We start from the raw sequence: 20372 nt of genomic DNA, 5'->3' as shown, positions 1-20372 counted from the left end.
GGTACATGATACCAAAAACAGGAACCATAAAAAGAAGGGTTATAGAGAAACATAAAAATTAAACATGTAAAAAATTATTATAAAATGAAAAAAACTAAAAATATTGTGACATATATCAGATAAATGGCTATTCGTTTTGATATTTAAAGAGCTCTTACATGTCTTAGAAAAGATTAGCAGCAATAAGGAAAAGGGACCAAGGCTTCAGAAAAACTCATTCACAGAAAATAAATATATAGAAAAAAAGGTCAGTACTTTTTGTAATTAAAGAAGCACCAGTTAAAATTAGGTATGAGCTTTTTAACCTCAAACTGAAAAGTAAAACTCACAATTGCAATAGCTATGTTGGTAAGTGTTCAAGACAATGTGACCCTTAAAGTAAGAAGACCGTAAATTGGTTCAGCTTTTCCAAGTATGCAATTTGTCATTATAGTCATTATACTAAAAGCTTTTAAATGTAGATCTGTATACCTTGTGATTTAATTATTTCACTTCTAAGAATTTATCCTTAAAAAATTATTAGCAAAGATTTGCTTGCAGAAATTTTTTATTGCACCATTAAGACAGGAAAATAACTTACCTAAATATCCATCAATAGACAGTTAAGTTATTTATGGTACACAACATTAGTTGGAATGTAATGCAACCATTTAAGTGGAAACTAATAAAACTATTTACTTTTGTAGAAAATGTTCATAATATGTTGTTATTAACAAAATAGTGTCCACAAATACATTTTTTAAAAATGTGTGTGCATATAAACACAGTTAAAATGAAGGTCTTTTGCATGTTTTTCCCTTTTCTCTAAATTTTCTATAATTGAAATGAATTACTTTTGTAATCAAAAAAAATTTTTTAAAGCCTTTATGTGATGCATCTTTCCAGGCCCTCCTTACATATGATCTTTGCAAAATGTTCTCTGATTTCCCCCAAGTGGGCATTCCTTCCTATGAAGAATTCATAAGAATTCTTTGTTCATTGTCTATAAAACATAAAGTATTTACAGAAGCCCGCCTGTGTCGTAGGTTTTGTTGTGTTGTTACTGTTCTCTGTACATGGCCCATCTTCCTCACTATACCATCAGCTCCTAAAAGGCCAGAACCTGATACTTGTGTTTTATTATTTTCAATAAAATACTTAAGGATTGAGATGTGTTCAGGAAACTGAACCATTATAGTGAGGTTTTATCTTTTCATAAAGCTTTCTGAAATATTACGGGACAAAGAATCTTTACAAATGCAAGAGGCGCAAAGGCGATAATGACCTTTCACCTGGGAGGGAAATGGAACCCCAAGGTAAGTGAAGTCAGCCAAGACTGGACCCAGCTTTACAAACCTCTAGACCTCATTCTTCCCCAGTGTATCAGAAATAGCAGCTGCCTTGTGTGCTGGGGAACAGGGGCATTGTTACATTGGTGGCACCCAGTGACTCCTGTCTCCCAGTCGCCATGCCTTTGTACAGTCCCCCTATGGACATTGACACTGAGCTTGGCCACATGAGTTGCCCTGGCCAATAGGACATCAGAAAATGGGGTGCCAGTGAAGGCTTCATGAGTGCTTGTACAATGAGGCTTGCCTTCTTGGAGCATGCCAGCATCCTTTAAAGAAAAGGAAATCCCCGCTATCCAGCTGAAGAGGCCACAAGAAGACAATCAAGTTGTTCCACCCAATAACTACGATTAACGGCCGGCATGTGAGTGAGGCTATCTTGAATCAACCAGCCCGGGGCAAGACACCCACCGGCTGAGAGCAGTTGATTAAGTAGCCCCAGGCCAAGGACAGAACTACCCACCTAACCCACAATGAAGTACAGATCAGAGGCAAATAAATAGTTGTATGTAAAGACTATCACCACCTCCTGTCCCTGCCTGCTGCCCAGGTAGACCTGGGTCCCCCACAGAGGGTTCCTGACCTGTCACAGCCCTCTTGTCACATGGGTTCCTAACTGGATTTCAGAATCCTTCTCAACCAGGGCTCTGATCTACTCCTTCCAGTCATAGGAGCTGTAGTATAAATTTAAAATTCTTTGTAATTCCTAAACAAGATGATATTTTCTCTTTTTCCTTATACATATATCCACTCTTTTAGATTCTTTTCCCATATAGGTCATTACAGAGTATTGAGTAAAGTTCCCTATGCTATACAGTAGGTCCTTATTCATTATCTATTATGTATATAATGTGTATATGTCAATCCCAATCTCCCAATTTATCCGTCCCCAGCCTTTCCCCCCTGGTAACCATAAGTTTGTTTTCTACATCTGTGACTCTATCTCTTCTCTAATGGGGCAAATTGAGACAAGCTTTTGTGGAAGATTTCAAACCTGTGTCAGATACTATCAAAATTTAGTCTGATTTGGATTATGTTTTACAATCAAGGGAGTTCTGTTCCAAACTCACCAATCCAAAATTGTACTTTAAGATAGATCAGATTTGCCTTCATATTACAGATGGACTGGTAAATGGTGACCTACTGCTCTCAGTTTTGGAAGGAAGGAAGGAAGGAAGGAAGGAAGGGAGGGAGGGAATGAGGGAAGAAGGAAGGAAGGAAGGAAGGGAGGTGTAGGTTGAGCAACAATTACCATTTTCTGTATATTCTACACACCCTACCCTCCCATTGAACAAAGAATTTAACCAAAATCATAAAAGTTTCAGTGGAAGCCAGTATGGTGACCCAACTTTACTTTAGGTAAAGTTGGCCATCTCTGCCTCGCTTTCCACATATGTAAATTGAAGGCTGTTACATCTGTCCGTTGCAGGGATATCATAGTAACAAATGAGAGGACATACATGAAAACATATTCTTCAGAGAAAAGTAGCCATAATTATCCTAATTTAGGAAAACACAGAAATCAACTTGCATTTAACAAAATGTGAAACTTCTTATAATTGTTGTCGATTTAATTCCTACGAGGTATGTGGTTTTAAATTTTGTTGACAATGATTTCAATGAAACCATAATTTAGTTATTATAATATCCGTCCAGGTGTTTTATCATCAGTAGTTTTAGTTCGGGTAGAATCCTCTTCAGATAAATTATATGTGTATTGGAAACTAGTGATTATTGTATTTCTCTAAGAAATCTTTTTGTTTTATGCCCTAAAAGCTCTCTGAAGTCAATGATAGTTTGTAAAACAAAAGCTTTATCAATGAAATTTTGCAAATAAATTGTCTTATCTACAACTGAAACATGTTTACTTTTTAGCCTGAATTAAAATCTTAACTTCTCTAATAGGTAAACTTTTCAGCTATCTGTGACATATGGAAACTTTTTCTTAAAATGAAAACTGAAATGTAAAAACATCCCTGGTGATTAAAAAATCTTATAATCATCATAAATCATAGAGATTTTGTCACCAAAAAGTATCTAACTGATCATTTCAGAAATTTCCAGTTTGCTCCTCTGAACAAAATAATAGGAAAAAAAGAAAAGACCTCCCCGTCACTGCTTGTCTTAAACTCTTAGTTTAATTCATAAGGTCAGCAAAATATAATAAAGAGTCATGGCAAAATATAAATAGTTCAACCTCAACTCCTGTTTCTTCTCAGATGATTTGTCTTCATTCTGCAGTTAAACCAATTTTCAAATTCCTTTTTATCCTGTACGAACGTCAATCCCCAAACATAATTTTTGAAATACAACCTGAATGCAAGCAGCTTCATAGCAACTCTCCTTTTTAATAACTTACTTAGCTCTCCCGCAGCCCACGTACGCGTAGTTGGGCAGATACTAGTAGTATTGACATTTTAGGGATTAGGCAGCTGAAGTCTAGAGGGATTACCCTAATTCAGTGAAAAGCAGGAGAACTAAACCCAGTTGTCTGGACCTGTAGCCTAGGAGAGGTCCATTAGAGTAGACCACCTTCGGAAACGCTGAGTCACGGAAACGTGGAAGGACCTAAGAAATCTTCTTTCCAGGATAGTGTGGTGAGCATTCAGGCGGCCTGTCTCAGCGGCCTAGCACCGAGCAGCATTGGACACAGCACAGCTTCCTCTGGGGTCAGGGGCAACAGCTGTGCTCCAGGAGAGGCTCCACATCTGAAATCTCTTTCCCCGACTTATTCTGTCAAAGCCCAAGAATCAGATATTGACCTTTGTTTCCTAGCAGCTATTTTCTGTCTTCTCTCCACACAGTGTCCTTCTGAATTGCTAGATCAGGCTCGGTGGGGTAGAGAAGCCTCCTATTCCAGAGCCACTAGAAGTGTCTACCCCTCTCCCCAACCTCCCGTTACCCAGACACAGACCACCTGGAATTGAGGCCAGTCCCCTTTGGACCGGTGTGCAGTTGCAACCTCTCTAAGATACAAGGGTCATTCTGCAGGGCTGAGCAAGCAGAATAACTTGGGGTGATTGTGTCCCTTCTGTAGGAAGGAGAGGCATTTTGTAACAGAGTGACCGAGTGGCTGCTCTTTGTGGTGCTGGATTTGACCAAGTGAAACACTGCTGAAGCAACAAGGGGAAGGAGGTCGGGAAGGGAATCGAGCAGAAGGTGCAGCCAGAAGGGCAAATCCACCAAAGGGTGGATGGGACAGCATCCAGGCAGGAGCATCTCTGTGCCCCAGGGTTGAGCTTTCTTGTTGGAAAAGAAGGGACAGGTCAATGGACCACAACTTGGCTTGTCTGAGACCCTCCTCAAACCCTAGTCTGACCCTGGATCCATCAGAACCTTCTGATGAAGCTTCTCTGAGTCACTGAAGCTCAGGCAACAGCTCCCCAAACCTACAATCCCCACCCCTATTTAGTTACCTGCTGACCTTCAATATTCACTGCAAAATAAACTCAAGCCATGTGCCCCGCAGTTAAGGAGAGGACAGTCTGATGATAAAGTCTTATGGCCAGATACAAATGGTCAACAGGCACATGAAAAGATGCTCAACATCACTAATTATTAGAGAAATGCCAATCAAAACTACAATGAGGTATCACCTCACACCAGTTAGAATGGCCATCATCAAAAAGTCTACAAATAACAAATGCTGTAGAGGGTGTGGAGAAAAGGGAACCCTCTTGCTCTGTTGGTGGGAATGTAAGGTGGTGCAGCCACTATGGAGAACAGTATGGAAGTTCCTCAAAAAACTAAAATTAGATTTGCCATATGATCCAGCAATCCCACTCTTGGGAATATATCCAGACAAAACTATAATTCAAAAAGATGCATGCACCCCTATGTTCATATCAGCACTATTCACAGTAGCCAAGACATGGAAACAACCCAAATGTCCATCAACATATGAATGCATAAAGAAGATGTGGTATATATATATATGCAAGGGAATACTACTCAGCCATAAAAAGACAACAAAATAATGCCTTTTGCAGAAACATGGATGGACCTAGGGATTACCACACTAAGTGAAGTAAATCAGAAAGAGAAAGACAAATACTATATGATATCACTTATTGTGGAATCTAAAATGTGACACAAGTGGACTTATCTGTGAAACAGGAACAGACTCACAGACAATAGAGAGCAAACATGTGGTTGCCAAAGTGGAGGAGGGGTGGGGAAGGAATGGATTCAGAGTTTGGGATTAGCAGATGCAAACTATTGTATATAGAATGGATAAACAACAAGGTCTTACTGTACAGCACAGGGAACTATATTCAACATCCTGTGATAAACCATAACGGAAAAGAATATGAAAAAGAATGTATATATGTATATATATGTTTAACTGAATCACTTTGCTGTACAGAAAATTAATACAACATTCTAAATCAACTATACTTCAATTTTAAAAAGTCTTATGGTCAGGAACATGTTGCCATGTGCAGAGCCTATGAAAGTTAAAACATGGAGATCTGGGGTCTGGATGGAGAGGTAAAGGCACCATCATTGTCAACCAAAGGCATCTGTTCTTGGAAGGCTGTCAGTCAACAGTTTTGAGCTCCTGTCTCTACACTCACTGCTTCGTTCCCAAGTGCTGTGTTGAAAGCTTGTGGAGAAGCAGAAGAAAGTAACCATACAATTACCAATTATCGTACCAAAAATACAATGTTTGTTTTCTCATATGGAAATTATTCTGTGGGTCGGGTGGGAGGAGATAAATATATCTATGAATTAGTCAACCAAAACTGGTAACTGAGGTAATAACTTTTTTAATGGAAAATGATTCTAGTAAATACAAATGTTCACCAAAACTAAGTCATTCTCTGAGATCCTGGTTGTAAAAATCACTATGGCATGATTCAGCATTAGAAACTGTGATTTGTGGGGACATCTCTTCTCTGGGCACAGGTCTGTGTGTGTGCCTGGATGGCTTGTGGTGGGGTAATTCAACAAGGGTGAGGAACAAAAAACTATGACAGGGGTCAGACCATCTGACCTGTTGAGAGAACTCAAATTCATGTCATCCTGAAGACTGGGGACCTGGTCAATAAAACAAAAATTCGGGGATTGAATAGCATGCCCCCCCCAACACACACATAAATAAGGGCAAGTTAAAACTGAATGATAAGGTCTCTCTTCTATTTAACAGTATGATACCAATGTCAATCTCTTCGTTTTACTATTGCATTACGGTCGTAGAATGTCACCACTGGGAGAAGCCAGATGAAGTGTTCACAGGCCACAATGTACTTTTTTTTTTGTAACTTTCTGTGAGTCTATAATTAGTCCAAAATAAACGTTTTTTTAAAAGTAAAAAAAAAAATTCGGTATAATGGACTGTGTTATTATCTATTGCCTTTTCCCCTCACTTATGGAACTTAAGCCATATTTTCTAATCCAAATCTTTGTCAGGGAGAAAATAAAGGAAAACAAAGTTATAATTTAGAAATTAAACATGGTAGGCTCTGTCAGATGCCCCATATCTGTCAAGGGGTTCCCTGGGTTCTGGAAATTTCATCTTAGACAAACTAGATCAACGAAAAAGATCTCATCTAAAAGGGCTCCAGAGAGATAGTAAAAGGAACTTAAAAACAGAGAGTTTTCACTCCTTTTTACTTGGGAAAGTACAATAAACTAGACCTGAAAATTATCCCGTATTCCCTAAAGTGTAGCTATAGAAGCTGGTATGTTTTCTGCACTTTCCACTTTCTCACCCAGTCCCACCACCAGTGACAATACCTTGCAAATAGAGAGAGATCTCATAAGCTCTACTGACGGATTCTGTATTTAAAGCACTCCAAAACTTCAAGGGCAAAGGGCCTCAAGTTACAATTCAATATCAACCCCTCCAGCCTAATCTCACACCACAGAACTCACACATATGCAATGCAGAACCAAGTACAATTTGCATAAACTATGTGATAAGCATCTGGTTCCTTGAGAATTCTCAACACAGAAATAGGAAACTATTGTGATTGTCAGTCTTGCTTCAACCATACTCTGTCAAATTCTCCTTTTTGATTCTGCAGTGTTCTAGTCATTATATTGAACCCTAGTCCAATACAGGACAGTTTAAAAGTTTGAATATATCATCTGGTACAAAGCATCCCCACTCCCTGTGGTTCCATGAAAGTCTAGACTTGTTCCAGGAGCACAGAGTTGTGAGGAAAGCAGTGCCCTTCTGCCTTCCACTCTTCTGAGTGTGTCCTCCTCCAGGTTGGGCAGCCCCAACCGGGAGGCTTCCCCTTGGGAATCCCCAAGGAAATGTACCTGGAGGTGGTGACGCCTGACCTCTAGGTGAAGAAAGGCAGAGAGCCAAGGTCCAGAGGTAGAACCCACCATGTTCTGAGAACTGTCCATTATTTCATATATGGCGGGAGTGAAGGGTCCACATGGGCCTCACATAGGAGACACAGGTATATCGCCAATGTCTCAGAGACTAGAAACATATTTAAATAGTAAAAACCATGCAAAGTTTTCCATATAAATATTGAAATGTATCATGGTTCTATTTATTTTTCCTTCTGAAGCTACAAAAATACACATTTTTTCATAAAAGTAGAAATTGAAAGCAAAGGGAAAGTGTGAGAACTTAAGTAAAACTGGGCTCATGATGACACTACAACTTTACCATCTCTTCTTTTTTTTTTTTTTTTTTTTTTATGGTACACGGGCCTCTCACTGTTGTGGCCTCTCCCGTTGCGGAGCACAGGCTCCGGATGCACAGGCTCAGCGGCCATGGCTCACGGGCCCAGCTGCTCCGCACCATGTGGGATCTTCCCAGACCAGGGTACGAACCCATGTCCCCTGCATCGGCAGGCGGACTCTCAACCACTGCGCCACCAGGGAAGCCCTCTTCTTTTTTTTTTTTTATAAATGTATTTATTTTATTTTTGGCTGCATTGGGTCTTCGTTGCTGCACGCAGGCTTTTCTCTGGCTGCAGCGAGCAGGGGCTACTCTTCCTTGCAGTGCATGGGCCTCCCATTGCGGTGGCTTCTCTTGTTGTGGAGCACGGGCTCTAGGCACACAGGCTTTAATACTTGTGGCACACAGGCTCAGTAGTTGTGGCTCGCGGGCTCTAGAGCACAGGCTCAGTAGTTGCTCCGCGGGATGTGGGATCTTCCCGGATGAGAGCTCGAAGCCATGTCCCCTGCATTGGCAGGCGGATTCTTAACCACTGCACCACCAGGGAAGCCCTTACCATCTCTTCTTAATCGATTTCAGGCTCAACCTCATGCACACACATTTCTGTTCATGTTGATACTTGCAAAGCTCTTTATTTTGTACTCACCTCCATTTAATCAAAATTTCCAGCTTGATTTATTTGAGGTTTATTTTTTTCCTATTTCTATTATTTGAAAACTATTTCAGACATAATTGGCTGTTGTCTCATTTTTCCACAAATATCTCTAATAGTTCACCAAGAGAGTCTTGATATGGGGTTAATGGAAATACTGTAGAAACAACAGCGTTTTATCATCATCATAACTAGTTCATGTGATATGAAAATATAACTAGAGAATGGAGTATATGCAAACTAGGATCCTGTGCATAATTGGAATTATAAAAATTCATATCAAATTTCATAAAAATTTAGGTTAAGGAAAATGTAATTTTGAAGTAAAAAAGTTTAAGAGAAATCTCTTAAAAATTTTGTTTGGTAAAGTTTTAAAGAATCCTGTATTTCTGACTTTCAGTGATTGGTTTAGAGTGTTATAAAGGTTGTATGTGCTATTACCAGGCATATTATTAACCCAAAAAAATCATTTGTAGAGAAGGGTTACTTACTGCAGAAGGAGTTTCTGATGAGAAAACAGCTCTGGAAAATTTCAGAAAACATAGAAAGTTAAATGCTTTTGAAACATTTTAATTTCGGAGCCAACATTACTTTTTATGACATAAATATTTCAGACAAATTACTGTCTGCTTAATTAAGTCATGATCGGAAAAGTAGACTTAGCTTGAGATCAATAGTTGTTTATTTTTTAGGAAACAAAATTTCTGGTTAAGAAAGCATTATAAATAAAATTTTGTCTAGGTTAGAGTGGCTTTGGTGTTGTTAGAAATTATGATGAAAGTTAAAGAAGTTAAAGTATTTAGTAGTAGTAGTATTACAGTATAGCTGATTTACAATCAGAAGAAATATTTCAATGTGTGCACTCCCAAATCATCTTACCAAATTGTGCAAATTCAAAACCAAATTATTTAAACAATAAAGATTTAGAAATCGCAGAACCTTACAAATGAGATCAATCTTTACTCAAAGTGTTCAATAAACTAAGATTAGATTGTCTGAGACGTTTGAAGAATCCTAGACTATTTTAATTAAAAAGAAGCACCAGATTCAGCAGTGCTGAAGATATGGCCAACAACATCTTACACAATACAAGACTTATCTGTCACTAATCAAAGTTCGTATTATTAACATTGTGGCCAGGCTGCATTAATAAAAAGTGTGAGTGGAAATTTTAATGGGTTTGTAATGAGCTAAAAGAGGCAGAGTCAAAAGTACCTACACATGCTTCCATCATACCTCTCATACTTAAAAGTAATGAAGCCTTATGTGTAAGCTAAAGAACACCAGAATGCTCTTAACCTACTAACTCCTGGTACGGCACTACTATCCCCCACTTTGTGTGTGTTTGCCAGGGATTATCAGATGTTTTCAAGGAAAAAGAATAAATATCATACAGGTGGTTCTGTAATTCTTCAAACACACGACACTGGCGGCATATTATTGAGAATCATCATCCTCATTAATTTAATTGAACGAACAGAGATTATGGTCGCATCCCAAGTATTCCAGTCTCTTTGGACAGATTTTCTTTTTTTTTCTTTTTCATGTTCAAAATGAGAAGGAATGTATCGTTTTTCATTATTTCACTTTACGTTATTATATACTGATACGAATAATAAATACAGAAAAATAAATTGGGGTAGGGAATAGAAATTATGCCAAAATAATCTCAGAGAACTTAAGACTTTTCCTTCAAAGGAAAAGAAAGATTTTAAAAGAAAAATACACCGTGGCAATTAAGGTAGTGCTTTTTTCCCCTACACCATCAGAAAAAGAGCAGAAAATTTAAAGTCCTTTGCCAAAGATTGAAGGCTGTTACTAAATTGAAATACATGACTTTTGAAGGATGAATTTAGCAAAAGGAAACAAATTTTAGAACTCCTTCTGAAAAATAGAATGAACTGGGGCTTCCCTGGTGGTGCAGTGGTTAAGAATCTGCCTGCCAATGCAGGGGACACGGGTTCGAGCCCTGGTCTGGGAAGATCCCACATGCCGCAGAGCAACTAGGCTGCAATAGTGAGAGGCCCACGCACTGCGATGAAGACTGACCCCCACTTGCCACAACTAGAGAAAGCCCTCCCACAGAAACGAAGACCCAGCACAGCCATAAATAAATAAATAATTTAAAAAATAAATTTTTAAAAAGTAAAACTAGAATGAACAATTAATTAATTAATTAATTAGTTAATTTAGTAACTAGAATGAACTATTAAATAAAGCAATGGTCAAACGGGCCAACAAATTTGATGCCAATCCCAGAACTCTGATTTTTCTTGCAACTTGAAAAGCTCATCTTTATCTATGATTGTTGATTCAGTTGATTGTAACTATGTGTTTATTCAATACGCCCTTCACAACCATGCTCTTCTTTCCTTCAAGTTTCCAGCTATTGCATTGGATTGACCAATTAAGACAATACATTTTCTATTCTGTGCTTCTCAAAAATAAACTTAGCACTAGGAGCAGAGACTCAGTAGCTGGGCATTGATGGCCCTGGAGAGGAATGGGTTTGCGATTGTGTGCGTGCGTGTGCACGCGTGCACACACACACCCTGATCAGGCCTGAAGGACCTCGCCCTCTTGTGAAAATGTTGCCACCGCACCACACCTCCTGGCTCACCTTCAGAGAGACAGATGATGCTTTACTACTTGAATCTTACTGCTAAGAACGTTTCGCATTGCTCAGAATGCTATCACACTTTTCATTTTCAAACTTTAATTCCGGGCCTAAAAAATGTTTCGAGTTGACCACACAGTTTGCAGTCTTGTTGGCATGGTCTGATGAGTTATGAAAATGTCTTCACGTTATTCCGAGGGAAATGCCACAGGAAAACTGGTACCTGAAATATGTTATGAAGCTGCTCACTTGCTTAATGAATGCCTCCTCGTGCAGAGATGCATCTCTGAGACCGGCCAGCAACATGTGCCCCTCCCCACCCTAGAGTCCTACTCTGCTTCATAATAACATGGTTAATTAAGAAGTATGTATGGAGCTGGAAAGGTGAGCAAGAATGCGGTCCAGGAATGTGTGTTTATACACAAATAAGGAAGGTGTGTGTGAGGATGTGTTTAACTTAGACTATGTAAAACAGACAGACAGACATACAAACACACACACATGTGGGGAGTTGGAGACAGAAAGGGAGGTGCTGCAGTGGGATGGGGCAGAGTCATAAGGACTGTGGCCAGTGGTTGGATCTTCAGGCGGGATGGTCAGGACAGCCTTTGCGGAGAAGATGGCATTGAAGACTTGAAGGAGGTTTTCAAGTCATTTATGCTCCAGAAGGAGAGAGAGACTGTCACACTTGCAGAGAAAGTAAATGATGTAAATACAAGTCAAGTTTATAACCTTTGTTTTAAAAATTAAACATTTCCTTCATAAAATCTAATTGAGTGATATAATCAAATAATCTGGGGGAAGTTTTTTTTTTCCCTCCCACTATATTAGACGATCAAGAGAGAGACGATTCTCATAGGAGTTCTCCTTGGCTTCTTTTTAAAATACATCCTTCCATTCTTCCAATGCCCACTAAACAACTGCTATACCTATTAGGAGCTGCAAAGGTAAGTGAGTTTCAAACCATGATCCCCCAGGAGAAGGTAAGGCTTCAAATAATTTGAGTGAAATATTAGTGTAATAACATAAAGCAAAGTGTCACAGAAATGCACCAGAGAGAGAAAATGGTCAACTAGGAAGAACCAAAAAGGTACCCTGGAGGTGTTCATCTGTGATGGGTATGATACTGAAAGGCTTAGGTGTGGAGTGAGCATCTCACCTGGAAGGGGTAGTAAGAGCAGAGGAAACATCAGGACTTACCTGGGGACCTACTTAGGCGGGAGGATGCCGAACGAAATATGAGAAGAGCCTGAAAATATAATTTCTAGTCACGTACGGATGACCGAAAAGCAATCTGTCCTTTGGGTGGGCTTTCTGACACCCTCACTGCCTCCTATCTCCAGCTCTGCCCCTAACAGCTCTGTGACCACAGGGCCTCTAGGTCCCCAACTGTGGATGGTGGAGGCTGGTGTTCCTGAAAGTTCCTTAGGTTCAGAAATTTTTCAGCCTGAAATGCCAGTGTCACTCTATCATCAACACTTCAAGACGTAGTATTTGTAACTTAAAATTATAGACAGCCATCCCCCCGTCATCAGCCTGACATTCACCAAATTTTCTAAGACCTGACTGAAACCTTTCTACTTCAAACTGACGACTGCTTTTATTATTCGTACAGTGCTTATTCCTGTGACTCCCCTTGCTGTGTAAGTGAAGTCCCTCTGTGTTCTCATTTATTTCATCTTTCTTTTGAGTGGATTTCTGGTTGTGCTACTGAACCAAAGGAGATTTGACCTAAATAAAGTGCCAATTTGGAAAAGAAACATGAGGAAAAGGGAGCAGTGGTGACAGTCACAAATGATAGTGAGCAAAGGCAGTACTGGGGAGAAGATGTTATTCAGTCTCTGCTCTAATTGAACTGCCCACTAGGGAAACATCCTTCTATCAGACTTTCCAGTGTATCACTTTAAAACACACACACATGGTCGATTATGGATCCTTTAAGAAAATATCTGGAAAACCATACTGTTTTAAACATTGGCTTATATTTTTGTAAAGGTATATTCCCTTTCTGTTTTACTTGAAAACTCATCATTTCCAATTGGTTTTTCTTCACCAAACTTTCTGATTATGAACAGCAGGGAGTATCACACACTATGATTTCGGGCCAGGATCACACTTTCTTCCTAACGGGAAGCCTGAGGCTCACAGAGGTATCAAAAGCCATGCTCCACAAACACAGTCAGATGGTCTCCAGGTTAGGTTACTTTAAAAATAAAATTACACAGTTCTTTAAAAAATTAAAACTAGAGTATGATGCAGCAATGCCACTTCTGAGTATACACCCCAAAGAATTGAAAGCAGGGTATCAAACAAATATGTGTACACCCACGTTTATAGCAGCATATTCACAATAGCCAAAAGTTAGAAGCAACCCCAGTGTCCATCGACAGACGAATGGATAAACAAAGTGTGTTCTGTACATATCATGGAATATGATGCAGCCTTAAAAAGGAAGGAAAGTCTGACACCTGCTACAACATGGATGACCCTGAAGACGTTGTGCTCGGTGAAATAAACCAGTCACCAAAAGACAAATGCTCTATGATTCTACTTATGGGAGGAACTTGAAATAGTCAAATTCATAGAAAGCAAAAAGTGGTTAGCTGGGGCTGGGGAAAATGGGGAGCTATTGTTCAGTGAGACAGAATTTCAAGTTGGGAAGTTGAAAAAATATTGGAGATGGACAAGGGTGAGGGTTGCCCAGCAATGTTTTTAATGCCGCTGAATTACACACTTAAAAATGGTTAACGTGGGGCTTCCCTGGTGGTGCAGTGGTTGAGAGTCCACCTGCCGATGCAGGGGACGCAGGTTCGTGCCCCAGTCCGGGAAGATCCCACATGCCGCGGAGCGGCTGGGCCCGTGAGCCATGGCCGCTGAGCCTGCGCGACCGGAGCCTGTGCTCCGCAGCGGGAGAGGCCACAACAGTGAGAGGCCCGTGTACCGCAAAAAAAAAAAAAAAAAAAAAAAGGTTAACATGCTCATCTTGGATTCTGTGTACTCACCAGAAGAAAAAAACATAATAAAAGTACGATGCATCTTTTTAGAAGACAGAGCTCATGGCCTGCCAATCCCGTCTGGTGCCATATTGTGGCTGTGACATTCTGATAAATAGACTGAAGAAATCATTTGCTGGGCAGCATTGAGAGACAGCCGTGTCAGGTGAAATACTCGAGTCCCATTTCTGGCTGCTGAGAAACCCTATCCGGATGTTTTGACTCATTACCCTGAGCCTTCATCAGCTGACGAAACTAAATTTTTTTCATCAGCTGATTAAGATTCAAGATAATGAGTCAAAACATGCCAGTAGTAATTCCCAACAGCAATGAAGACAGGATGTTAACTTTTCCACGCACATAGACGCAGGCAGACAGACGCGAAATGAACCAGCATGGCTTCCCCGCATGCGGAAAAAGTTGATTTCATCAAGGACAGGGGCAACAATTACTATATATACCTAAAAAAGAGAAACAAAACAAACAAAAAAAATAACTGACCAAACAATTGAATGGATTGCTAATAATTTTAATAAGAAGCGACTAATAGCACCAAATGAACTCATGGAAAACACAACTGGAGGAAAGAAAATAAAAATCACACAGAAAGTGACCATGCAGAAATTTGAACGGATTCTAGGAAAACAAAAGTTCCAAATGCTTTGCACTTCCTCTGGAATCAACAAATGCACTTCAGAATGTTTTTGATGGCAACTGTATCTGAGCTTAAAGTTCCAGGAATTTTCCACAACTGTTCTGCATTCTGTGGGCCTTCTGTCTGACTACGGAATATTAAGTTTTACCAACAAAAGCATGTGACTGAATACTCTACCTCTTGATATCAGATATATATACGTATTTTCAATTCCATTAGGCATTCATTGGGAAGGTACCTAATATTTGGAATGCACTGCTTAGTGTGCTAACTTATTTGCGTGGGGTCTCAGCATCAGAGAGACCAAAAACACAGAGAGAATTATTGCTGTTGAAAGGATTCTGTTGGGGATGAGCATAATGGTTAATAGGCCAAGAGTCAAGGGAGTTAAATAGTTCCTCAATCTGGTAATAGTCCAGCGTTCCAAAAGCTGTGGAAAATCGGACATAATATCTTGTACGTATCGGCCTAGGTTTCTTTCTTTCAGTATTTTGAGTAAATCAGCTTATAAAATCTGCTAAGAAAAGTTCCCCCTCTAAAAATATGATAAATGCTGAAACATGGCATGAAATAGTCTCAGTGGTAAACTGAAAGCAAACTGTATTCTGGGAACAAACAATGGCTGTGATCCTAATTCTTTGAATTGCAGCAACTGAGTATGCAATGCTTTTAAATGCAAGATCCAGAGCAGCAGAGAGACGGAGACCGATCTCCCATACAAGATTAAGGAAAACTTCCACCTCCAGCTCACTGCTGATGGGCAGGCTCTAGGAAAGCCTTCTTACAAGAACACTTTGTTAGAATTTTGTCTGAGGTTTTGGGGGAGGAGAGAAGAGCATAGTGCTAAAAAGATGAAAACAGTCTTTTTTTCTTTTTTGCTGTTTTTTCTTTCTTCCCTGACTGCTACATTTCTGCTCTACCAGTACCTGTCACTTGCAGGAGACACCATCACTCAGCTTATTAGGAAAGCATCACTCCCACTACTGTTCAATTTAAAATGTGCTACTTAGAGATACCACCTCTAAGAGGTGCCACCTCTAAGAGACCAGCTCATGCACGTGTTCAGAGAGGGTCTTAATTGATGCAGGACTTACTGTTCGAAGCAAAACTTTGCTTGGATAGGCTGAGAGGAAGAGCAAATTGAGGAAGAGCCCTTTGTCTGGTTTTATGGGCTTGTCTTCTCATTGGGAGCCTACATTTACTAACTGTATAATTGGTGGCACAATTCTTCCATCATAAACATTGTTATCAGTTAATTAAACTTGAAATGCAGCTTTGTTCCCCAACATGTTTTGTCAGATTGTTTTCCTTATTTATTTATCATCATAAAATTTTACTTGGTGACTGGCAGCTTCTCAGCCCTCCAATAATCATATAAATCAAAACATAAGATTTTAGTCTTCATGCAATTTCCTTTTGGTCTGAAAATATGAAACCAGATGTTTTTGGCATGCTAAAGATGCTTTTCATCTTTTTTAGATTCTTTCAGTGCAGTCAAAGTAAATGCATTTTTAAAACCAACTTATGAAAGTTAAATTCCCTTTGTTCATCTCAGTGTGGTCTGGTTTGCATTGATGCAGTGGCATTGAGAGACCTTTCAGATAACGTACTGAATTTCTTGGAGGAATTACACATGTGGGGCTAAAAGCTCAAAGAGCAACAGAAATTGTATTAATAGCAGATCAGTAGACCATGAACCATGATTCACAGAGGGTCTGACCAAGCGCAATGCCGAAAAGTGAAGGTTCAGGTTGGACAAGGACCAATATGATCTTGACTGTCTCGATATCATTGGGGAGATATGCCTAATTTGTTCACGTAGTTATCACATACTTGTTCCATCTTGAAAAGGTGAGGCCCATGAAAGCATGGCCATTGGAATTTCCTGCGATGGTGAATCTCATTTCGGTAGATATTACCATCTATCTCAGCCTAAGGCTATCACTAAAACATCTAAACATTCCCAGATGCAACATACTTCACTGATATTACAGGGATTTGATGTTACTGGAGAGACTTGGGGTCAGTAAGCAGGAGCAGAAATAGAGTGGCACATAGGCTAATCTCATTTGTACGTTGTCTCAGGTTGCCATTACGTCCCTGGGCTATTTTGTGGTTTGGGTATTGGAACTCTTAGGACAGACTGAAATACTTTGGGATCTTGGTGGGGTGGTGTATGGAATTATTTATAATCAGCTTTGCTATCTAAGCTTTGATGTGGTTCCCCATCCTCAGCCCCCAGCTTCACTGCATAAATTCCACCGCCTTGTGGACACATCTACCTCTTCACCCAAACCCCCAGCAATCATGGCAACCCCTGCATTCAGGAAGAGCAGAATGCCTCCACACCTTACTCTGCTTGATTTTTCAAGCAAGTTTTCCCAGTGGCAACACTTTTCCACAATCACAAACTTCATAAACGTCCTTATTCCCCATGGCAGTCGGCTTTCCATTCCCCTCATTCCACTGGATTTGCTGTCAGAAGTCACCAGTGGTCCCTCAGTAGCCAAACCCAATCCATTGGCCTCTACTCCACTGACCTCTTCCTTTTTATTTTTATTTTTTGTCTGTATGTGTCTCCCTTTTTTATTTGTGAGCTTTTTATATTTTTATTTATTTATTTTGCTGCACCACACATCCCGTGGAACTTCCCCAACCAGGGATCGAACCCATGCCCCCTGCATTGGAAGCACAGTTTTAACCACTGGACCACCAGGGAAGTCCTGACCTCTTCCTTTTTAAATTTATCTTCTCTTGGCTCACACGAACTAAGCTCTTTTGGTGCTTCTCTTTCTCTGAACTTCCTGCGCAATATTTTCTGCTCCTTCCTCTTTCTCTGCCTGACTTGAAAACATTGTCATGTGTAAGGTTCTGCCTTTGGTCCTCTTTCACCTTCACTCATAATAGTCTGGGTGTAATATTGACTCTATGGTTATCTATCTGCTGATGCTACCCAGAATCCTGTCTCCCATCCAAGTCCTGCTCCTGTGCTGAAGAACCCAGGATCCACCTGCCTAGTAGAATCTACACACAAATTCAGTATAAAAAAACCCATGTTTACCCTCAAATTACTGTTTTCTCTAAAGAGTCCAGCCTAATTAATATCACTCTGACATCCAAGTCAGAAACCTATTGCCCTAGGATCTCTTTCACACAGATTACTATCCACTTGCTCACAGCCTTCAAATCTACCTTTGAATTATCTTTCAAATGTGTCCAATTCATTCTGTTAATATTTTTTTAAATAACCAATATTTAAATTAATTAGGGGATATTTGGTTGTCTGGAAGTGAGTGAGAATTTTCTCACATATGGAGCCATGCTTGACTGAAGATTCTTGCCGCACTAATTTCAAATCACGTAACACAAACCACCACCTTCTCTCAGGTCTACTTTGAGAGACATAAGAAAACGAAAAATGAGATACAAGTTTAACAAAATGGCAAAGGGAGAAAAGGCAGGAGGATAAGAAAAAAGGCATTACCCCAAACCAACTTTTTCTCCTATTTTCTTATTTTGAAGGCTGGCTCTGAAATCCATTGTTCTCAGCTCATTTTCTTTTCCTATTTCCTCTTTTTCTCAGGCCCAGGGACAGTTATATTGCCAATACTCTAGTTCCACTTCCAAGGCAGTCCCAGTACTCCTGACCCATCCCAGGTCCTCACTATTTCACACCGAATCTACGGCTGCCGTGCGCCACTCCAATCTCCTTCTTTCTGCTCTTGGTTGCCTCTCTAAAAACAAGACCTCCTTCAAGTCCTTTGATGCCTCATTACTGTCAAGATCAAGTCCACCCTTCTTGGTGAAATGATCATGACCCCTGCATCTCTTTGGTGCTTGTCTCTGCCATCTCTCCTTTGGCACCCAACATACAGGTGTGCTGAACAACCTATGTCCCTAAGTACCATTCTGATTCCCACTCATCTTTACTATAAGCTCTCTTGACATTTTCTCTCCCTCATCATCCTCTGCCACCTGCCCAGCGCGCTAAGCTCCAGGGCTCAGCAAAAACATGACTTGTCCGAGGTCTCTCTTGCTGCTCAGGTAGAACCATCCTAAACATCCTTTTAAAAATATCTCCTTTGGCAACTCGTACCATCTTCCATCTCTCAGCATCTGTAGCACCATTGGATACATCTTGTACACTGTCTCATGAATTAGACTGCAACTCTTATTGATCCAGAGCCATTCCTGGCTATGCTTGGTGTTCTGTTTCTTAGCACAGTGCCTGGCACCTAGTAGACCAGTGTAATATGGATCAGGATGCCATGCTGACTAGTCATGAGCTGACACCACACCCTATGAGCCACAAGCCTATTTGTCAGCCTCTGTTCTTGGAGTTCTGACCCTGGCTCCACCACCTACAGGCCAGCACAACCTCTCTCTGTTTCTGTTGCATCTTCTGCCAAGTGATAACTACAATATGACACACCTAAAAGCATTGATTAAAAAAAGAAAAGAAAAAACAATAGCATGTCAAATGCTTAACACAGTGCCTCCTACACAGTGACTGCTTAAGGAATGTGAACTGTTATCAGCTGATCTATGTGTGCTTATTAAATGAAGAAATTATTAGAAAAAGTATGAGAGGATGTCAAGATCTATCAGCTCCCTGAGACTAAGAATCATACCTTGAGTTTCTTTTGAATTTTCTTGTTGGTTTGGTTTTTTGGGGGTCCATATTCTCAGCAGTGTCAAACTCAAAATAAGAATTCCATGCATGTAGTTGAGTGCTAGATCAGAAAGATAATATGTAGGCAAGTTCAAACTTGCGAGGATTAGATAAACACAAAGGGTAATAAAATCCAGTGGGGGAGGAAGCTCAGCAAAGTGTCCTGAACCCAGTGACCTATGAGTCTCTGAGTGAAGGAACACTTTTCTCGTGATGTACGCAGGAGAGCAGACTGCAGAACAATGGACTGGTGATGGTAGGAGGGGTCTAGCCACCTTTTCCTTTGCCCCTTTTCTTCACTATCATTATTTGAATCATTTATTTTTTCAAAATTTTACCATCATGCATTAATTATCATAGTCTGTCTCAGGGTTGATGTTGCCTTTTTGTAAACGGACCCAGAGTTCTGCTTCCTTAAAATCTTTGTTAAGCACCGCCTTCTCAAAGATTAAATCTCTCCCTCAGTAATGAAGAGATCTCTCTAGTTAAAGGAACTTTGAGAATTGAGCTCTAAATTTGCTTTCAGACTTCAGAAGGGACAAAGATAAGAGGGCCTCTGTGTCCTGATCATGCTTAGATTATTCTTTCAGCAAACTTTATTGTACACCTACTGTGGGTAGGAAAACAAAACCATACCCCCTGTTAAATAAACTAAGTGTGACTTGTTTGAACTGTATTTATAAATTTGAATCATGTAACAGGACACCCATGGGAAACTTCTGAGACCCTCTGATCTCATGATGCAATAATTTTATTGTCTTCTCATTGGAAACAGACAAGTTGACTGCTCTTTTTTGACCTTAGGAAAG

This window comes from Pseudorca crassidens, chromosome 14 (assembly GCF_039906515.1).
Source record: "Pseudorca crassidens isolate mPseCra1 chromosome 14, mPseCra1.hap1, whole genome shotgun sequence".
Classification (NCBI taxonomy): domain Eukaryota; kingdom Metazoa; phylum Chordata; class Mammalia; order Artiodactyla; family Delphinidae; genus Pseudorca; species Pseudorca crassidens.
This window is presented reverse-complemented; position numbering follows the sequence as displayed.